This window comes from Pseudorca crassidens, chromosome 2 (genome assembly GCF_039906515.1).
Source record: "Pseudorca crassidens isolate mPseCra1 chromosome 2, mPseCra1.hap1, whole genome shotgun sequence".
In the NCBI taxonomy this organism is placed as follows: domain Eukaryota; kingdom Metazoa; phylum Chordata; class Mammalia; order Artiodactyla; family Delphinidae; genus Pseudorca; species Pseudorca crassidens.
Window position 1 is genome coordinate 173,701,733 of NC_090297.1, and position 21,041 is coordinate 173,722,773.

The window sequence follows — 21,041 nt, forward strand, 5'->3', positions numbered from 1 at the left end:
TCTGACGAGTTGATGTTCTGTAAAGCTGCTTTAAGAATTTGAGTGAAAGATAATTGAAACATTACAAGGATGTAATGTTTCCATTACTTCAATACATATGTTAAAATACTAAATAAAAATTAACTGCAGTCTATAGAACCTGATTCTATTACTATTACTTCTATTATTTCTGGGCTAACAAAATTAAATTTCAGATTGGTTGAACTTTATGGAAAATGAGTAAGTTTGCTGTAGAGCTGTAAAGAAGAATCATATTTTCAATCACACCACACAACCAAGATACAGCATATTCAAAGTGCTGAAAACCAATGATAAAAAAATAAATCTTGGAGGCAGCAAAATATTACATACAAAGAAAAAAGAAAATGACTTCATCAGACAAATATAACCTGAGAGAAATTGCTGCCAGTAGATCTAAGAAATATTAAAGAATACTTTTTATATCAAATCAATATGATATCAGACAGAAATCTAGATTTGTTTAATAAATAAAGATCTCTGGAAATGGTAAAAAATAATAATAACTACATTTTTTCTTATTTTGACTTGCTTTTATAGAAATTTGACTCTCTGAAAGAAAAATAGTAAAAATAAAGTGGCTAATAACATAAATACAATGAAAATATATAATTAAAAGAGGATAGAGGAGGGCTTCCCTGGTGGCGCAGTGGTTGAGAGTCCGCCTGCCGATGCAGGGGACGCGGGTTCGTGCCCCGGTCCGGGAGGATCCCACGTGCCGCGGAGCGGCTGGGCCCGTGAGCCATGGCCGCTGAGCCTGCGCGTCTGGAGCCTGTGCTCCGCAACGGGAGAGGCCACAACAGTGAGAGGCCCGCAAACGCAAAAAAAAAAAAAGAGGATAGAGGAATGGAAGGAGTAATTATACTTATCCTGTTGTAAGTTTACCACTGTTTTTCACAGCTATAAATAATGGACAAACAGTGAAGCATGAATGGAATAAAAAAGAAACACTCAACCCAAAAGCTATCATGATAAAAAGAAAAAGGGAACAAAGAGCCGATAATAAGAGAAAAATAAGTTGGTGTAATTAAATTCAAATATATCAATAATTGCATTACATATAAACAGTCTGTAGACCCAATTAGTGATAGAGATGGTCAAATTGGATTTTAAAAGATACAATCTATATATTGTCTATTGAAACCAAATTCAAATATAAAGATGTTGGAAGGTTAAATGTAATAATATGGAAAAACATAATATGTAAATATTAAGCAAAGAAATCTGGAGGGGCTATAGTAATATCAAAAAATAGAATTCAGAACAAGGCATATTACCAGAAAAAAAGGAGTCAATGAGGGAAAAGACATAATAATCCCAATAAAGCTTCAAAATGCATGAAGCAAAACCTGATAGAACTGAAAAGTAAAAAGAAAAATCCACAATTGTAGTTGGATATATTAATACTTCTCTGTCTGAAATCCATAGAACAGCAGATATACAGTAAACATATACAAGACCTGATAAACAGAAGTTGACCTAGTTGACATTTATAAATCCCTCCAACAAACAAAAGCAAAGATACAAATTTCAAAAAGCTTTTGGAATACGTAACCAAAATAGAACATTTTCTGAGCCATTAAACAAAAATCAATATATCTGAAAGAACTGATGATGGTCAAAGTCTATTTTCTGAGCACAATGCAATTATTGTTGATAACAGGAAGATATCTGGAAAAACCCAAATATTTGGAAGTAAACAAATGCTTCTAAATAACTCATAATACTTCTAAATAACTCATGAGATTCATAAGGGAAATTAGAAAATATTTTAATTGAATGAAAATGAAAACATTACATATTACAATTTGTGGGAAATAGATAAAGCAGTGCTTATGGGGATCTTACAGCATTAAACACTTGTCTTTAGAAGGAAGTAAGGTCTCAAATCAGCTACCTAATATTCCATGTTAAGCAACAATAAAAAAAGGGGGGTAAATAAACCCAAAGCAAACAGAAGAGAGGAAATAATAAAGATAAAAGCAGAAAAGATGAAATAGTAAAGGGAAATAATAGGAAAAATCAATTAAAAGGGAACTGTTTTTTTTAAAAGATCAATGAAACTGAAAAATCTCTAGCCAGAATGATCAACTAACTCAAATCCACAAGAAGAAATGAAAAGCACTGGAATGGTACATCTGTCAGTAAATATAGACTATATATATAATGTTTCTCCTCAATTTTATTAAAAGACATAAGATTACATAAAGCAATAATTATAATCTGTTTTTAGGTTTGTAACATACACAGATGTCATTTTTAAATTCAATTTATTTAAACTAAAAAAAAAGTTCACCCATTTATTCCAACCCCTACCCACCACCTCTGGCAACCATCTATATAAATATAAATATATGTAGATTCCATATATGACAAAGATCATACAGTATTTGTCTTTCTTTGTCAGACTCATTTCACTTCATATAATAATTTGTAAATTATATGGCAAAATAGAACAAAAGAGAAAAATGGATACGGAGCAGTAATAGAGAAAAGTTGCAATATTTTATTGGAATTAAGACAGTATTATTGTGAAGTAGATCATAATATATTGATTCATATTATAAATCCTGGAGTAAATAGAAAATCAACAGAGGAATTAAAATGAATACTAAAAATTTGGTTTTACATGAAATGAGTTAAGGAAGAATAAAGGAGCAACAAAGACAACAGACATAAACAAATGGCAGTCGTAAAGCCAATTAATGACTATATCAAGTATAAATGGACTCATCACTCCAATCAAAAGTCAGAGATTTATTTTATTTTATCTCATCTTACTTTGGAAACTTTATTTTCTGTCACCCTATTTCCTTTTTCTTTTTTCCTTTGGGTACGCGGGCCTCTCACTGCTGTGGCCTCTCCGGTTGCGGAGCACAGGCTCCGGACGCGCAGGCTCAGCGGCCATGGCTCACGGGCCCAGCCGCTCCGCGGCATGTGGAATTTTCGCGGACCGGGGCACGAATCCGTGTTGCCAGCATCGGCAGGCGGACTCTCAACCACTGCGCCACCAGTGAAGCCCCCTATTTCCTTTTTTAAGAGTCTGCAGAACAGCTGCGGACCACTCAGCGATTGCTCCTCCCATTCCATGGCCTGAGCAGTGGCAGCTGCAGCCCATCTTCAGTGGCATCTTCACTGACCGCTGTGCACTGTGGTTCTCAGTGGGGAACTAATGGGCAGGCACAGAGGGCACCTGCTGCCTTCAAACCAGGCTGCCACCTGGGGTTTAGCAGCAGTAAATTCAGGAGCTGGAGAAGTCCGTTCACTCTGAATTCCTCCTTGCTCACAGCCTTCTCAGCTGAGGCCTGCCCTTCCTTTACAAACACCTGTTGAGGATCTTCGCACAAGTCGAGAGTAGGCGGGACTCCCGCAGGTGCTCACGGGAGAGGGAACCGCGCATGCGCAGAACTTCCCGGGTCAGCGTCCGTCCGTCACGTCAGACCCGCAGAGCGAGCTCCCGGTTGTTGCACAGATGGCGGTGTACATACAGCAAAGAGACTGGTTTGTGTTACACGGAGCAGTGGTAGGCAGGTTCACAGAAGATGCCTTTCACGCCGGTGGTCAGGCCTGGTGTCGGGAACCACCACGAGTCGCGGCTCCCGGAAGCCTGCCGGGCTCCGGTGAGTGAGGTTCCAGGAACGAGGTGACCAGCAGTAGGAGTGGCGCCCATGGCAGCAGCAAACTTCCGCACAGCTCTCTGGCTGGTCTTCCTGGAGGTTATGGTACTGACATCAGCCAGATTTTCAATGGCAGTGATGGCAGAAGAGGACGGCAGAAGCTTCTCCCAGGTTCTCTTCAGATTTAGAGGTAATGCCATTACTTTTCCTTCTTAGATAACTGTCCCATTTGGAAGTCAAGGTCGGTGCCACCTAAGTGGGTTCTTGCTGCAAGGTTTGAGGACATCCTCCTTCATTTGCAGGACATTAAAGGCTCAGGGCATTGTGAAAGTTTCTCTTTAAGTTATGCTGGGAACCCAGAACAATGCCTTACAGACCGCTGTCTGGGTAGCACAGAAAGGGAAAAGTCAAAGATTTTAAATTTGTAAATTGGACTAAGGAGCAAGATTAAATTATATTGAGTAGAAAAGATATGTTGGATTCAAAGATGCAAACGAAGGCTTACCCATATATTACTATATTCTCTATCAATATGTTAAATCTATCCACCTTAGTTTTGAAAGATATTTTTTAGGGGATTATACATTTCATGAGGCTTTGCCTATAAAATCTATGTTACTAAGAGATTATTAAAAATGAAAGCCAATCAAATAACAGTATACTAAAAAGTTCATAGATATAGGAAAAGAAATGATTTTTAAGAAGTACCTGAAATTTTAAAGTTCAGACATTTCAGATTGTAATGAAATGTTCTGTGATGGAAATACTCTGTAGCCAGTAAGTTTGGAAATGCTATATAGACTATATCCTCTGCAAGAGATTCATCATTCACATTAGCATCATGGAGTAGTCCTGCAAGAAAAGAACTATGACTGAGTTTAATGTACCATTCCTGTCATATTTGTCCATGAAATGTATGTATTTATAGTCTATATAACAATTGTATTTATATATAACAGTTTCTAATACCCACATAAACAGATTTCCTTGCAGGATTCTCACACATTGATGTAAAGAAGAGCATACAGATCCTTCTTAGTGTTCATTAAAATATAAGCTCTAAGAGGGCCTTTTTACCCCAAAGCTTAGTACGGTGCCTGGTATAGATTGTATGTTTGCTTTTATTTTTGTTATATCTGTATCTATATCTATCTAACTGCTGATCTATAGAGAGTGAGATAAATGGTTGAATGAATAAGTTACTTCATTCCAATTATGAAACAGATACAACATATTAGTATACATCTGAAGGAAAAATCAATACTAAGAAAATCAATATAAGAAAATCAATATAAAAATCAATATAAGAAAACCAAAACAATTGTTCACCACAAACAGGCAGCTTATTTTGTTTCTCCTATTTGTGGATCGTTAATTTTAAGTGAGTGATCTAAAATGAATACGCTTCAAACAACAATACAGAAAGGAATAGTGAAGTATCTTTTGCCATAACTATAGATGCTGGCATTAATAACATTTCCTAGAGAGAATCAGCATTCTACAGGATAATACAGTTGCTTCCTTGGTTGTAGAACACTAAATTGAATAGCAGTGGTGGTACAATTTATTGAAATATGAGCCAATTGATTATTAATTTTTTAAATAGTTTGTCTCCCTTCTGTTTTAAATGGATAGCCAAACTTTGTTCTGTCTTGTCTCAGGAAAGCTGTGGCACAATAAAGATTACATAAAGTCCAAGGATGTTTCTTAAGAACAGATTGTATTGGGTGTCTAGGAAGAAAAGGAAAAGGCAGATGGGAACATTCCTTTGAGGACAGCAGAGAGGAATGGATAAGACCTCTGATGTGACTCCTGGGTGTATGGGGAAGGATCAATTCTAGGCATAGGGCTTTCATGTTTAATAAAACTTCTCACACACTACATATGACAAAGAATTGAGTGACCCAGATAATTGAGGAATTGTATAGTCTTCAACAATGACATTATTAAAGGCCACTATGATAGAAAGATAATTGAAATTCTCTTACATTTTCCGGAACTCAGAGTGCTCCTAGATTCTTAAGAAACCTTACAGAGGCTGAAGAAAAGCAAATGATGCTGACACTAATTATCCTGACAAACTAGTAGTTTAGGCTCATAGATGAATTAGAAGTTAATTAATGGAAACCCAGAAATGTGATATTCTATGATTTTAAAAGTTGACTTTAAACAAAGTGTTTTGTTAAGAATATAAAACATGGGGCTTCCCTGGTGGCTCAGTGGTTAAGAATACACCTGCCATATATCCTGAGAAAACCATAATTCAAAGAGAGTCATGTACGACAGTGTTCATTGCAGCTCTATTTACAGTAGCCAGGACATGGAAGCAACCTAAGTGTCCATCAACAGATGAATGGATAAAGAAGATGTGGCACATATATACAATGGAATATTACTCAGCCATAAAAGAAACGAAATTGAGTTATTTGTAGTGAGGTGAATGGACCTAGAGTCTGTCATACAGAGTGAAGTAAATCAGAAAGAGAAAAACAAATACCGTATGCTGACACATATATATGGAATCTTAAAAAAATAAAAAAGTTCTGAAGAACCTAGGCGCAGGACAGGAATAAAGACGCAGATGTAGAGAATGCACTTGAGGACACAGGGAGGGGATAGGGTAAGCTGGGATGAAGTGAGAGAGTGGCATGGACATATATACACTAGCAAATGTAAAATTGATAGCTAGTGGGAAGCAGCCACATAGCACAGGGAGATCAGCTCGGTGCTTTGTGACCGCCTAGAGGGGTGGGTTAGGGAGGGTGGGAGGGCGATGCAAGTGGGAGGAGATATGGGGACTTATGTATATGTATGGCTGATTCACTTTTTTATAAAGCAGAAACTAACACACCACTGTAAAGCAATTATACTCCAATAAAGATGTTGAAAAAAAAATGAATACGACTGCCAATGCAGGGGTTACAGGTTCGAGCCCTGGTCTGGGAAGATCCCACATGCCATGGAGCAACCAAGCCCATGTGCCACAACTACTGAGCCTGTGCTCTAGAGCCTGCGAGCCACAACTACTGAAGCCCGCATGCCTAGAGCCTGTGCTCCGCAACAAGAGAAGCCACCGCAATGAGAAGCCCGTGCACCACGATGAAGAGTAGCCCCTGCTCGTATCAATTAGAGAAAGCCCACACACAGCAATGAAGACCCAACACAGCCAAAAATAAAAAAATTTAAAAAAATATATAAAACATTTTAGATAAGTGGACAATTTACAAAATATATTGAGGCAGAGAAAATATTTCCTACGATACTATAATGATGGATACATGTCATCGTACACTTGTTCAAAACCATAGAACGTACAGCACCAAGAGTGAACCCTAATGTAAACCAAGGATTTTGAGTGATTATGATGTGTACGTAGGTTCGTCAACTGTAACAATATATCACTCTGGTGGGGGATGTTGATAATGAGGGAGGCTCTACATGTGTGGGGAAGGAGGGGGTATATGGGAAATACCAGTATCTTCTCCTCAATTTTTCTGTGAACCTAAAACTACTCTTAAAAATAATATATATATATGCAAAATAAATGTATATATTTATGAATATATATATATATATATATAGAGAGAGAGAGAGACAAAAAGTGTAGTGGGAGGGTAATTTTTACTAGGTACAGATAAATTTGGACATCAGCAGCAACCATAAGTTAAGGAAAATGTTGCTTTCAGATGTCTGTTGTTTTTGTAGACATCCAAATCCTAGAGGCTTCAAAGAGAGCCAAGCACTGACAATATCGATGAAGTGTAAGAGTAAAAATGTCTGATGATGCAAGCAAAGCCAGACAGAGTCATCTTAACACAAATTTTGCACTGGTAAGACTGAGGCTGGAGGCAATATTCATTGCATTGTTTATGTAAAATAGCAGCCAAGTGAACTGAAGTGGTTTGGAAAAAAAATACATAATTAACACAATTGTGTGCCATAAAAGTTTACATATGGATGAAACCAGATTGCTTGAGAAAAGTGCCTGTTAGGACCTCATTTTTAAAAAGAAAATAGGTTAACTAGGATTGAAGTCTATGGAAATAAGGCTTATGTCTTTAACTTGGGGTAAGTAGGAGACTGCAAGTCAGTAGCACAGCTTGTTTATTACACACACACACACACAAAAACAAGTTTAGAGGTCTCTTTATTTGTTTTTGCTTCACATAAAATTCAAGTTGTGCAAAATTATCTTAAATGGAACAATTGTGAAAGAAAGAATTTATCTCTAATTAGTTACTTCTAAGAGAGGATTATTAAACTGTTACTGGAATTATTTCAATTTGTCATTGTTGATTTAATTTTGAATATTTTTGCCTTTCCTGTTTTCATTCAATGATGTTTTATGGCAAAAACATTTAGAATTAAAATAGATTTAATTAGTAAACTTTATTTGACATGGTACAATCTTCTATAACTTCTAATAGGAGAAATAACCTGAAATAAGAGAGATCTAGTGAAGGCATGAATAATGAAACACATTCACATGGGAAGCCCTGCTTATACTGCAATGCTGTGTACACAAGATTTTTTTTTAACATCTTTATTGGAGTATAATTGCTTTATAATGGTGTGTTAGTTTCTGCTCTATAACAAAGTGAATCAGCTATATACATACATATATCACCATATCTCCTTGCTCTTTTGTCTCCCTCCCACCCTCCCTATCCCACCCCTCTAGGTGGTCAAAAAGCACCCAGGTGATCACCCTATGCTATGCAGCTGCTTCCCACTAGCTATCTATTTTACATTTGGTAGTATATATAAGTCCATGCCACTCTCTCACTTTGTCCCAGCTACCCCATCCCCTCCACATCCTCAAGTCCATTCTCTACATCTGTGTCTTTATTCCTGTCCTGTCCCCAGGTTCTACAGAACCTTTTTTTTTTTTTTTTTTAGATTCCATATATATGTGTTACCATATGGTATTTGTTTTCTCTTTCTGATTTACTTCACTCTGTATGACAGACTCTAGGTCCATCCACCTCATTACAAATAACTCAATTTCGTTTCTTTTTATGGCTGAGTAATATTACTTTTGTGTTTATATACCACATCTTCTTTATCCATTAATCTGTCGATGGACACTTAGGTTGCTTCCATGTCCTGGCTATTGTAAATAGTGCTGCAGTGAACATTGTGGTACATGACTCTTTTTGAATTATGGTTTTCTCAGGTATATGCCCAGTAGTGGGATTGCTGGGTCATATGGCAGTTCTATTTTTAGTCTTTTAAGGAACCTCTAAACTGTTCTCGATAGTGGCTGTATCAATTTACATTCCCACCAACAGTGCAAGAGGGTTCCCCTTTCTCCACACCCTCTCCAGCATCATTGTTTGTAGATTTTTTAATGATGGCCATTCTGACTGGGGTGAGGTAATATCTCATTGTAGTTTTGATTTGAATTTCTCTAATGATTAGTGATGTTGAGCATCCTTTCATGTGTTTGCTGGCAATCTGGATGTCTTCTTTGGAGAAATGTCTGTTGAGGTCTTCTGCCCATTTTTGGATTGGGTTGTTTTTTTTTTTGATAATGAGCTGCATGAGCTGCTTATATGTTGTGGAGATTAATCAGTTGCTTCGTTTGCAAATATATTCTTCCATTCTGAAGGTTGTCTTTTTGTCTTGTTTATAGTTTCCTTTGCTGTGCAGAAGCTCTTGAGTTTCATTAAGTCCCATTTGTTTATTTTTGTTTTTATTTCCATTTCTCTAGGAGGTGGGTCAAAAAGGATCTTCCTGTGATTTATGTCATAGAGTGTTCTACCTATGTTTTCCTCTTAGAGTTTTATAGTGTCTGGCCTTACATTTAGGTCTTTAATCCATTTTGAGTTTACTTTTGTATACGGTGTTAGGGAGTGTTCTAATTTCATTATTTTACATGTAGCTGTCCAGTTTTCCCAGATCACTTATTGAAGAGGCTGTCTTTTCTCCACTGTATAGTCTTACCTCCTTTGTCAAAAATAAGGTGAACATATGTGTGTGGGTTTACCTCTGGGCTTTCTCTCCTCTTCCATTGATCTATATTTCTGTTTTTCTGCCAGTACCATACTTATTGATTACTGTAGCTTTGTAATATATTCTGAAGTCAGGGAGCCTGATTCTTCCAGCACCATTTTTCTTTCTCAAGATTGCTTTGGCATTTCAGGGTCTTTTGTGGTTTCATACAAATTATGAAATTTTTTGTTCTAGTTCTGTGAAAAATGCCATTGGTTGTTTGATAGGGGATTGCATCGAATCTGTAGATTGCTTGGGGTAGTATAGTCACTTCCACAATGTTGATTCTTCCCATCCAAGAACATGGTATATCTCTCCATCTGTTTGTATCATCTTTAATTTCTTTCATCAGTGTCTTATAGTTTTCTGCATACAGGTCTTTTGTCTCCTTAGTTAGGTTTATTCCTAGGTATTTTATTCTTTTTGTTGAAATGGTAAATGGTAGTGTTTCCTTAATTTCTTTTTCAGATTTTTCATCATTAGTGTATAGGAATGCAAGAGATTTCTGTGCATTAATTTTGTATCCTGCTACTTTATACCAAATTCATTGATTAGCTCTAGTAGTTTTCTGGTAGCATCTTTAGGATTCTGTATGTACAGTATCATGTCATTGGCAAACAGTGACAGCTTTACTTCTTTTCTGATTTGGATTCCTTTTATTTCTTTTTCTTCTCTGATTTCTGTGGCTAAAACTTCCAAAACTATGTTGAATAATAGTGATGAGAGTGGTCAACCTTGTCTTGTTCCTGATCTTAGAGGAAATGGTTTCAGTTTTTCACCATTGAGGACAATGTTGGCTGTGGGTTTGTCATATATGGCCTTTATTTTGTTGAAGTAAGTTCCCTCTATGCCTACTTTCTGGAGGGTTTTATCATAAACGGGTGTTGAATTTAGTCAGAAGATTTTTTTGCGTCAATTGAGACGATCATATGGTTTTCCTCCTTCAGTTTATTATGGTGTATCACATTGATTGATTTGCATATATTGAAGAATCCTGGCATTCCTGGTATAAACCGCACTTCAACATGGTGTATGACTCCTTTAATGTGCTGTTGCATTCTGTTTGCTGGTATTTTGTTGAGGAGTTTTGCCTTTATGTTCATCAGTGATATTGGCCTGTCGTTTTTTTCTTTGTGACATCTTTGTCTGGTTTTGGTATCAGGGTGATGGTGGCCTCGTAGAATGGGTTTGGGAGTGCTCCTCCCTCTGCTATCTTTTGGAAGAGTTTGAGAAGGATAGATGTTAGCTCTTCTCTAAATGTTTGATAGAATTTGCCTGTAAATCCATCTGGTCCTGGGCTTTTGTTTGTTGGAAGATTTTTAATCACAGTTTCAATTTCAGTGCTTGTGATTGGTCTGTTCATATTTTCTATTTCTTCCTGGTTCACTCTCAGAAGGTTGTGCATTTCTAAGAATTTGTCCATTTCTTCCAGGTTGTCCATTTTATTGGCATAGAGTTGCTTGTAGTAATCTCTCATGATCCTCTGTATTTCTGCTGTGTCAGTTTTTACTTCTCCTTTTTCATTTCTAATTCTGTTGATTTGAGTCTTCTCCCTTTTTTTCTTGATGAGTCTGTCTAATGGTTTATCAATTTTGTTTACCTTCTCAAAGATCCAGCTTTTAGTTTTATTGATCTTTGCTATCATTCCTTCATTTCTTTTTCATTTATTTCTGATCTGATCTTTGTGATTCCTTTCCTTCTGCTAACTTGTTAGAGTTTTTGTTCCTCTTTCTCTAATTGCTTTTGGTGTAAGGTTAGGTTGTTTATTTGAGATGATTCTTGTTTCTTGAGGTAGGATTGTATTGCTATAAACTTCGTGCTTAGAACTGCTTTTGCTGCATCCCTTAGGTTTTGGGTCATCATGTTTTCATTGTCATTTGCCACTTAGTATTTTTAAATTTCCTCTTTGATTTCTTCAGTGATCTCTTGGTTATTTAGTAGTGTATTGTTTAGCCTTTATGTGTTTGTATTTTTTACAGATTTTTTCCATAATTGATATCTAGTCTCATAGCGTTGTGGTCAGAAAAGATACTTGATACGATTTCAGTTTTCTTAAATTTACCAGTGCTTGATTTGTGACCCAAGATATGACCTATCCTGGAGAATGTTCCATGAGCACTTGAGAAGAAAGTGTATTCTGTTGTTTTTGGATGGAATGTTCTATAAATATTAAGTAAGTCCATCTTCTTTAATGTATCATTTAAAGCTAGTGTTTCCTTATTTATTTTCATTTTGGATGATCTGTCCATTGGTGAAAATGGGGTGTTAAAGTACCCAAGTATGATTGTGTTACTGTTGATTTCCCCTTTTATGGTTGTTAGAATTTGCCTTAGGTGTTGAGGTGCTCCTATATTGGGTGCATAAATATTTACAATTGTTATATATTCTTCTTGGATTGATCCCTTGATCATTATGTAATGTCCTTCTTTGTCTCTTCTAGTAGCCTTTTTTTTAGTCTATTTGTCTGATATGAGAATTGCTACTCCACCTTTCTTCTGATTTCCTTTTTATGGAATATCTTTTTCCATCCCCTCACTTTCAGTCTGTATGTGTCCCTAGGTCTAAAGTGGGTCTCTTGTAGACAGCATTTATACGAGCCTTGCTTTTGTATCCATTCAGCCAGTCTATGTCTTTTGGTGGGAGCATTTAATCCATTTATATTTAAGGCAATTATCGGTATATATGTTCCTGTTACCATTTTCTTAATTGTTTCGGGTTTCTTATTGTAGGTCGTTTCCTTCTCTTGCGCTTCCTGCTAGCGAAGTTCCTTTAGCATTTGTTGTAAAGCTGGTTTGGTAGTGCTGAATTCTCTTAGCTTTTGCTTGTCTGTAAAGGTTTTAATTTCTCTGTCGAATCTGAATGAGATCTTTGCTGAGTAGAGTCATCTTGGTTATAGGTTTTTCCCTTTCATCACTTTAAATATGCCTTTCCATTCCCTTCTGGCTCACAGAGTTTCTGCTGAAAGTTTAGTTGTTAACCTTATGGGGATTCCCTTGTATATTATTTGTTTTTCTTCCCTTGCTGCTTTTAATATTTTTTCTTTGTATTTAATTTTTGATAGTTTGATTAATATGTGTCTTGGCGTGTTTCTCCGTGGATTTATCATGTATGTGACTCTCTGCACTTCCTGGACTTGATTAACCATTTCCTTTCCCATATTAGGGAAGTTTTCAAGTATTATCTCTTAAAATTTTTCTCAGCCCCTTTCTTTTTCTCTTCTTCTGTGACCCCCTATAATTCAAATGTTGGTGCATTTAATGTTGTCCAAGAGGTCTCTGAGACTATCCTCAATTCTTTTCATTTTTTCTTTATTCTGCTCTGCAGTAGTTATTTCCACTGTTTTATATTCCAGGTCACTTATCTGTTCTTCTGCCTCAGTTATTCTGCTATTGATTCCTTCTAGAGGAGTTTTAATTTCATTTATTCATCATTGGTTTTTTGCTCTTTAGTTCTTCTAGGTCCTTGTTAAACGTTTCTTGTATTTTCTCCATTCTTTTTCCAAGATATTGGATCTTCTTTACTATCATTGTTCTGAATTCTTTTTCAGGTAGACTGCCTATTTCCTCTTCATTTGTTAGGTCTGGTGGGTTTCTATCTTGCTTCTTCATCTGCTGTGTATTTCTCTATCTTCTCATTTTGCTTAACTTACTGTGTTTGGGGTTTCCTTTTCAAAGGCTGCAGGTTCATAGTTCCTGTTGTTTTTGGTGTCTGCTCCCAGTGGCTAAGGTTGGTTCAGTGGACTCTGTAGGCTTCCTGGTGGAGGGGACTGGTGCCTGTGTTCTGGTGGATGAGGCTGGATCTTGTCTTTCAGGTGTTCAGGACTGCATCCTCTGGTGTGTTTTGGGGTGTTTGTGACCTTATTATGATTTTAGGCAGCCTCTCTGCTAATGGGTGGGGTTGTGTTCCTGTCTTGCTAGTAGTGTGGCATAGGGTGTCTAGCAGTGTAGCTTGCTGGTCATTGAGTGGAGCTGTGTCTTAGCATTGAGATGGAGATCTCTGGGAGAGCTTTCGCCATTTGATATTATGTGGAACCAGGAGGTCTCTGATGGACCAATGTCCTGAACTTGGCTCTCCCACCTCAGAGGCACAGGCCTGACACCTGGCAGGAACACCAAGACCCTGTTAGCCACACAGCTCAGAAGAGAAGGGAGAAAAAAGAAAGAAAGAAAAAATAGAATAAAAAGAAATGAAGTTATTAAAATAAAGAATTAAAAAATCATTAATAGTAAAAATATTAAAAAGTAATAAAAGAAAGAAGAATGAAAGAAAGAAGAGAGCAACCAAACCAAAAAACAAATCCACCAATGATATCAAGCACTAAAAACTATACTAAAAAAAAAAAAAGTACAGACAGAACCCTAGGACACATGGTAAAAGCAAAGCTATACATACAAAATCACAGAAAGAAGCATACATGTACACACTCACAAAAGGTGAAAAAGGAAAAAAAAAAGTCTATAGGTTAAAGAAAAAGGAAGAGAGCAACAAATCAATGAACAAATGTACCAATGATAATAAACTCTGAATACTAAACTAAGATAAACATAAAATCAGAAACCAGTCAGTTGCATACAGCAAACCCCAAGTCTACAGTTACTCCCAAAGTCCACCGCCTCAATTTTGGGATGATTCGTTGTCTATTCAGGGATTCCACAGATGCAGCGTACATCAAATTGATTGTGGAGATTTAATCTGCTGCTCCTGGGGCTGCTGGGAGAAATTTTCCTTTCTCTTCTTTGTTCGCACCGCTCCTGGGGTTCAGCTTTGGATTGGCCCTCTCTCTGCATGTGGGTCACCTGAGGGTTGCTGTTCCCTTCCAGACAGGACAGGGTTAAAGTAGCCGGTAATTAGGGGGCTCTGGTTCTCTCAGGCCAGGGGGAGGGAGGGGTATGGGATGCGGGGTGAGCCTGTGACAGCAGAGGCAGGCGTGACGTTGCAACAGCCTGAGGCGCACCATGTGTTCTCCCGGGGAAGTTGTCTCTGGATCGCGGGACCCTGGCAGTGGCGGGCTGCACAGGCTCCCGGGAGGGTTTGTGGATAGTGACCTCTGCTCGCACGCAGGCTTTTTGGTGTCTGCAGCAGCAGTCTTAGCGTTTCATGCCCGTCTCGGGTCCGTGCTGATAACCGCGACTTGCGCCTATCTCTGGAGCTCGTTTAGACGGTTCTCTGAATCCCCTCTCCTCTCGCACCCGAAAACAATGATCTCTTGTCTCTTAGGCAGGTCCAGACTTTTTCCCAGACTCCCTCCTGGCTAACTGTGTCACACTAGCCCCCTTCAGGCACTGTTCACACAGCCAACCCCTGTCATCTCACTGGGATCTGACCTCCGAAGCCTGAGCCTCAGCTCCCAGCCCCGCCCACCCCAGCAGGTGAGCAGATAAGCCTCTCGGGCTGGTGAGTGCTGGTCGGCACCGATCCTCTGTGCGGGAACCTCTCTGCTTTGCCCTCCGCACCCCTGCTGCTGTGCTCTCCTCCATGGCTCCGAAGCTTCCCCTCCACCACTCCCATCTCCGCCAGTGAAGGGGCTTCCTAGTGTGTGGAAACTTTTCCTCCTTCACAGCTCCCTCCCCGAGGTGCAGGTCCCGTCCCTACTCTTTTGTCTCTGTTTTTTCTTTCTTCCTTTGCCCTACCCAAGTACGTGGGGAGTTTCTTGCCTTTCGGGAAGTCTGAGGTCTTCTGCCAGCGCTCAGTAGGTGTTCTGTAGGAGTTGTTCCACATGTAGTTGTATTTCTGATGTATTTGTGGGGAGGAAGGTGATCTCCGCGTCTTACTCCCCCGCTGTCTTGAAGGTCTCCCCTAGAGGGCAGTGTCTTCAGCGTGATCACAGTCTTCTGGACCACAAAGGATGGATGGTGGTTTTAGCACAGTCCTCTCACTGGATCTTTCCCTGATTTTCTTGTTAGACTTCTGCTGGGTATGCCTCTATTATATCACACTAGTACCACTGTTAGTCTTCACTGGTTCTTAACTGATTGCTTTACTGCTTTCAGCAAATCCCTGAGTCATTAATTGTGCCACAGTGTAATGCACATACATTTAGGCCCTTCAGGCAGGGCCAAGGGATTTCCAATTTTCAAGGCTTGCACTGGCTCTCCCTGGACAGGGCAGAACTTCTGTTCCATGAGCAGGAGCTAGGGATGGGAGAGATGGAGGTTTTGTTCTTCACTGTGTCCTCCCCAACCCAGATCCTCCCTGTAGAGAAGGAGCTGTGTGTATATGTACTTGAGGAGTAGGTAGAGCTTATGCTCTACCTAGCTTCCACAACCCATCGTCCTCAATATATGTCTCCCAGACCACATAGTCTGGGAGATGGGATATTCATGTTCAGTGGATGCCAAATCTACCCAAAAGAGCTCTTTTGCACCAGAGAGCTGGGGGGAGTCGATAATAGATATACCTTTGCCAAGACACTGGAAGGGTTCTTTACGGGAGAATGTTGTAGCCCAGAGCTTGAAGTCCATGGCCTTCCAATGTTGTTAAAAATCTCTGTAGGGCTTCCCTGGTGGCGCAGTGGTTGAGAGTCCGCCTGCCGATGCAGGGGACGCGGGTTCGTGCCCCGGTCCGGGAAGATCCCACATGCCGCAGAGCGGCTAGGCCCGTGAGCCAAGGCCACCGAGCCTGCGTGTCTGGAGCCTGTGCTCTGCAACGGGAGAGGCCACGAGAGTGAGATGCCCACATACCACCAAAAAAAAAAAAAAAAAAAAAATCTGTAGACTTTGTGCCATAACTGCTTCTCAATTTATTTTAAGCCCTTTATAAAATCTCCAGAAACCCTGAATAATTGTCTTTGCTAATTTTGAACAGTCCACTAAAAGTTTCTCTGGCAGAGAGTTTCATCAAGCTTTACACACTGTTGTTACTGACAGAATATTTTCAAATGTGAGGTTCCTTGATGTTCAACCTACAACTGATCCAACATTTATTTTATCAATAAATATTCAGTGACTAACTTGGATCTGTATGATAATTAAACACTCTAGAAATTTAGAATCTTTGTACATGATGGTGAATATTTAGATATTTTGAAACATACAAATTATTTAATTGTTCTTATTGCTTTAGAGATTTATTCTTGTGTTTGTCTGGCCTTTAGTATGAACTGGCCCAGTGATAACTTTTTGACATTGATAGAACAGCACCTGGGGACAGGGTACAGATTATCTGTATCATTTCAAATATATTTTTAATTATATAGCAGCAGAATTGACTTTATCCTAATGGTGAGGACTGCCCTAATCCTTCTATGAACATTTCTCCTTTCTCTGGACTTCAGAATTCCAATTACACAGTTTAGGGATAATTTAGAGATCTACAATCTCTATTGTATCAGACCAGGAACTTCCCCATTCAATGTCTCTTTTTGATATATTGCTCTCAGGGAGCAGAAAATTGTTAATTCAAAAGTAGAGCATTATTTGATATTTCTTAAAATTGCAGAGTGATATTTTAAAAATCTCCTTAAAGAGAGGAATAACTTCACCAACAAAAAAGAATAAAGTACTTTGGTAGAAAGAGGTAAGGAAGTCTAGGAGGCTTAAGTCCTTGCTGGAGCTTAAATAAGTCTCCCCGCCTCTCTGTACCTTTGATAATCACTGTAAACATTGATGGTAGCAATTTGCTACATAAAGATAAACAATTGTTATATAGAAAATAGCTCACAAAGACAAAGAAACAAATATTCATTAGATAACTACAGAATGCCAATTTTGATGTGATAAATTTTTTAGAAGTATAATACAGTGAAACTCTATTTGAAATTGATGGGTTAAAATTTTAGCTATAACACTTTGGCAAAATTAGTTATAGTTTCTGATTTTAAATTTCCTTATAGGAATGGTAAATCTGACTTTGCATCAAGTGGTGCTAAGGATTAGTATAAAGATATGAAAAGCATAATCACAATACTTATCCTTTTTTTTTTTTTTCGTCATGGTACGCGGGCCTCTCACTGCTGTGGCCTCTCCTGTTGCGGAGCACAGGCTCTGGACACGCAGGCTCAGCGGTCATGGCTCACGGGCCCAGTCGCTCCGCGGCATGTGGGATACTACCGGACCGGGGCACGAACCCACGTCCCCTGCATCAGCAGGTGGAGTCTCAACCGCTGCGCCACCAGGGAAGCCCTTCTCTATCCTTTTTAATTATCAAAACAACATCATGTGAGAGACACTCTTCTCTATTTTGTAGATGAAGAAGTCAAGTTATAAAGAAGTGTTGTGTGCAAGATAGCTTTTACGGGATGGATCCAGAATTTGAGTTGTGTCATTTTTATACCAATTCTTTTGTTATTGTTGTTAAGGTACCCTGAATAGAGAAGTACCATTGTCTGATTATTAGAATATGGGTTCTGAAATATTGTTATAGTCTTAATGTTACTTCTTAACTACAAGTCCTTTAACCTGTTTGAACATTAGTCCTATGATCATTATTATGAGAAACATAATACTTTCCAGGGATGTTGTGATTCATTCCTGTGAATATGTTTTCTTGTTGATAAAACACTATAAAATAGTAATTGGTATAGTTGATTCAGCAAATCAAATGGAATAGGAAACAATAGATTTATCATCGTTATATTTACATAATATTTAGACTACCTTCTAAAATTATAGGATTTTAATTTAGTAAATTAGATTTTTATTTGCTCCTAAAAATTATAAATCTATGTGCAAGTTAAATAATTCTAAAAATCTATTTGTAAGCATTGCTCTTAGATATATTATTTTTAATGTGGTTTAGTTCAAAGTAATATAAAAGGGAAAATTTTTCAGAATTTTCCTGCAAATATTATTCATGTGGATTAGTTATCAAGAAATCAATGAGATTTCTGTAAATATTTATTCTTTCTAAAGAACATCTGTTCTTTGGGAGAACATACCAAATAAAAGGTTTGTATATTGAATTGAAAAATATATTTGCATATACTTTATTGAAGTCTTTTGAACCCTGTTAAAGTTCATGTAGAGACAATGCTTTATGTTATTCTATGCATTTATTTATATTTTACATTTTATAAAGCATTGACTTCTGCCTTCTAAAAGTAGAAACAGGTTATCAAGAACAATAAATTATAATTCAGTATAAGGTGAAAATCTTCTCTAAGAGACTGATAATCTTTCAAAAAGATAAGAGATGAAGGGCATAAAAGTGTTTTACTTACCCATAGTCCGGCAATACACCCTGATATTTAGAATTTCATCAAGAGCAAACAACAGTATTTTATGTTAGCACTATAAAAGAGAAATACATCAAGATCTATAATATTATCATACTCTTATTTTTATTGACCCAAAGACCAAAAAATTAATACTATTCATGTAATCTTTGTAGATATTTGCAATAAAAATCACTTCATGTGAATACTGATCAATTTATATTTGAAAATAATCACAATGTCAGCATTTCTGCAAAGGTGAGAATATAATTTGGCTTACCTAATGTCTATTATGAGTAATTTCTATACCTTCCTCTTTATTATAATTTAAATAATAAATCCTGCATCTAGATCACTTCTGTAAACATTTATACCAGGTTGCTAATTACAGCAAGTTTGCCAATTCTAATGGGAACTATAGAATTATGGTTTAATCTTACGGATTTGGGTTACAAAAAATAAAGGTGTTTGTTCATATATATGAAGCATTGTCTTGAACCCTACTTCTTTAGTAAATGTACAACTTTTAATAGAGAAAACTGAGAAATACACTACAGCAAATATTTCTTCTATGACACCAATCACTTGAGTCTTAAAAGGGAGCAAAGTGGAAAGGGCACAGTTTGTAGCCAGAGAAATTACAATTTGAATCCTAACTGTAACTTGTTGAAAGGATGTGGCCTTGATTTACTGCCCTGATGCTGTTGTAAACACTGAAGAAATACTTATAATGACACTGATGTATTCTTTGAAACCTCCACTTGGAATCTAGGTAGAAGTCATTAGATTTAGCTTCTTATTTGGTTTCATATATTCTTCTTCTGTTCTGTTCTACATTTTCATTCCTAAGTCTGAAACTCTGCTTTCATTGATTTTTATCTCTATTCGTATATCTCCCCTATAACTGCTAGGACTATTTCTTTCTATTTGGAATCGTGGATCAACAGACACCCATTAAATTGTTCAGGGTCCACTGACAGTATGACGATTTATTCAGATATACTTCTTACATTTGTTGGATTTGTGCAGGAGTACAAATTGAGGCTAACATACCATATGTCTAAGAAATTTAAAGTTATTAGTAAAACTAATAAACCGTTAAAATACTTTTTCCTTGTATTATGGAAAATATACCTCCATTTCAACAAAATGGGCAAATATAATGAAAGCTATGATTTTATAAAAGTGAAAGTCTGCAAAATATCAAATGACTGAAAAAAGCTAATACTTTGTGGTCTGTTGATATACTAGCAATGTTGTTATTAGTAATAAAATAAGAGTATACACAATACATAAATCCTTGCTATTTATTCCATAAAATTCATTTTTTGCCTATATATCAGCAAATTAATTATATGTTCTAATTATAGTTTTCATACAATCTGTTAATAATAATATAGAGGTTTAAAATTGTAATATGATTCTAAGTATACTAAATTTAAATATATTTACATGAAAAATGAGTACAAGTAATTCTAAAAACTCACAACCTTAAAAAATGCTTCAAACATTTTCAAACATTTTTTTCTCCAAATATATTCAAAACTGTGCATTAAAATGGATATGTAAAATACAAATTATAATGAGTATATATCAACTTTTAAAATCAAAGTTATTTAAGTCAATCTGATGTTGGTATATGATATTTGAACATTGTATTCGAACTATTTGGAATTCTAGTTTCTAATCTAAAGAATCTATACCATGCTTTACGTATTATGTGTAGACATTTGTATCCAAATTTAAGAGTAATAATGAATAGCTAATATTGAAAATTTTCTTTACCACCATGGACAATTACCACCATGGGTAATTTGTTGCAAATACTACAGTAATTTGTGAGTATATCAGAAACCATGAATTGGAGTGTAAATGGGTATAGAACTTTGACACTCAGCATTATGGGGAAACAATACTCCATATTCAAAAATCCTTTACATCCATTTAATCTGATAGAAGGATATGACAATTCAATTATTTTTCTTTCCTTTTTCTTTAAGTGTTTTTGATGATCAAATTCTTTCCACTTTAAGAAGAAAATTTTACTATCAGCTGCAGCAAACTTCTCAAAACTTCTAGGTATTTGGAACTTGTTGCCTTTCAAATCAAGAGTACGAGGCAAATGATATGAAAATTTTTTTCTAGAGCTTGAATGTTGTTGGTCATGGAAATGGGTATTTTCAATCTCCCAGTAGCATCATGTCAACTCAAGGCTCTGAATCCCTAGTGGCAGTGGTGCCCATTATGTCATTTGCTTTGTA

General features: G+C 37.1%; 1 pseudogene; it reads right to left on the minus strand.

Moving 5' to 3' along the window:
• Window positions 1-3,013: 3,013 nt before the first annotated feature.
• On the minus strand, window positions 3,014-18,790 carry LOC137209734 (small ribosomal subunit protein uS2 pseudogene; annotated as a pseudogene).
• Between the last annotated feature and the right edge of the window lie 2,251 nt (window positions 18,791-21,041).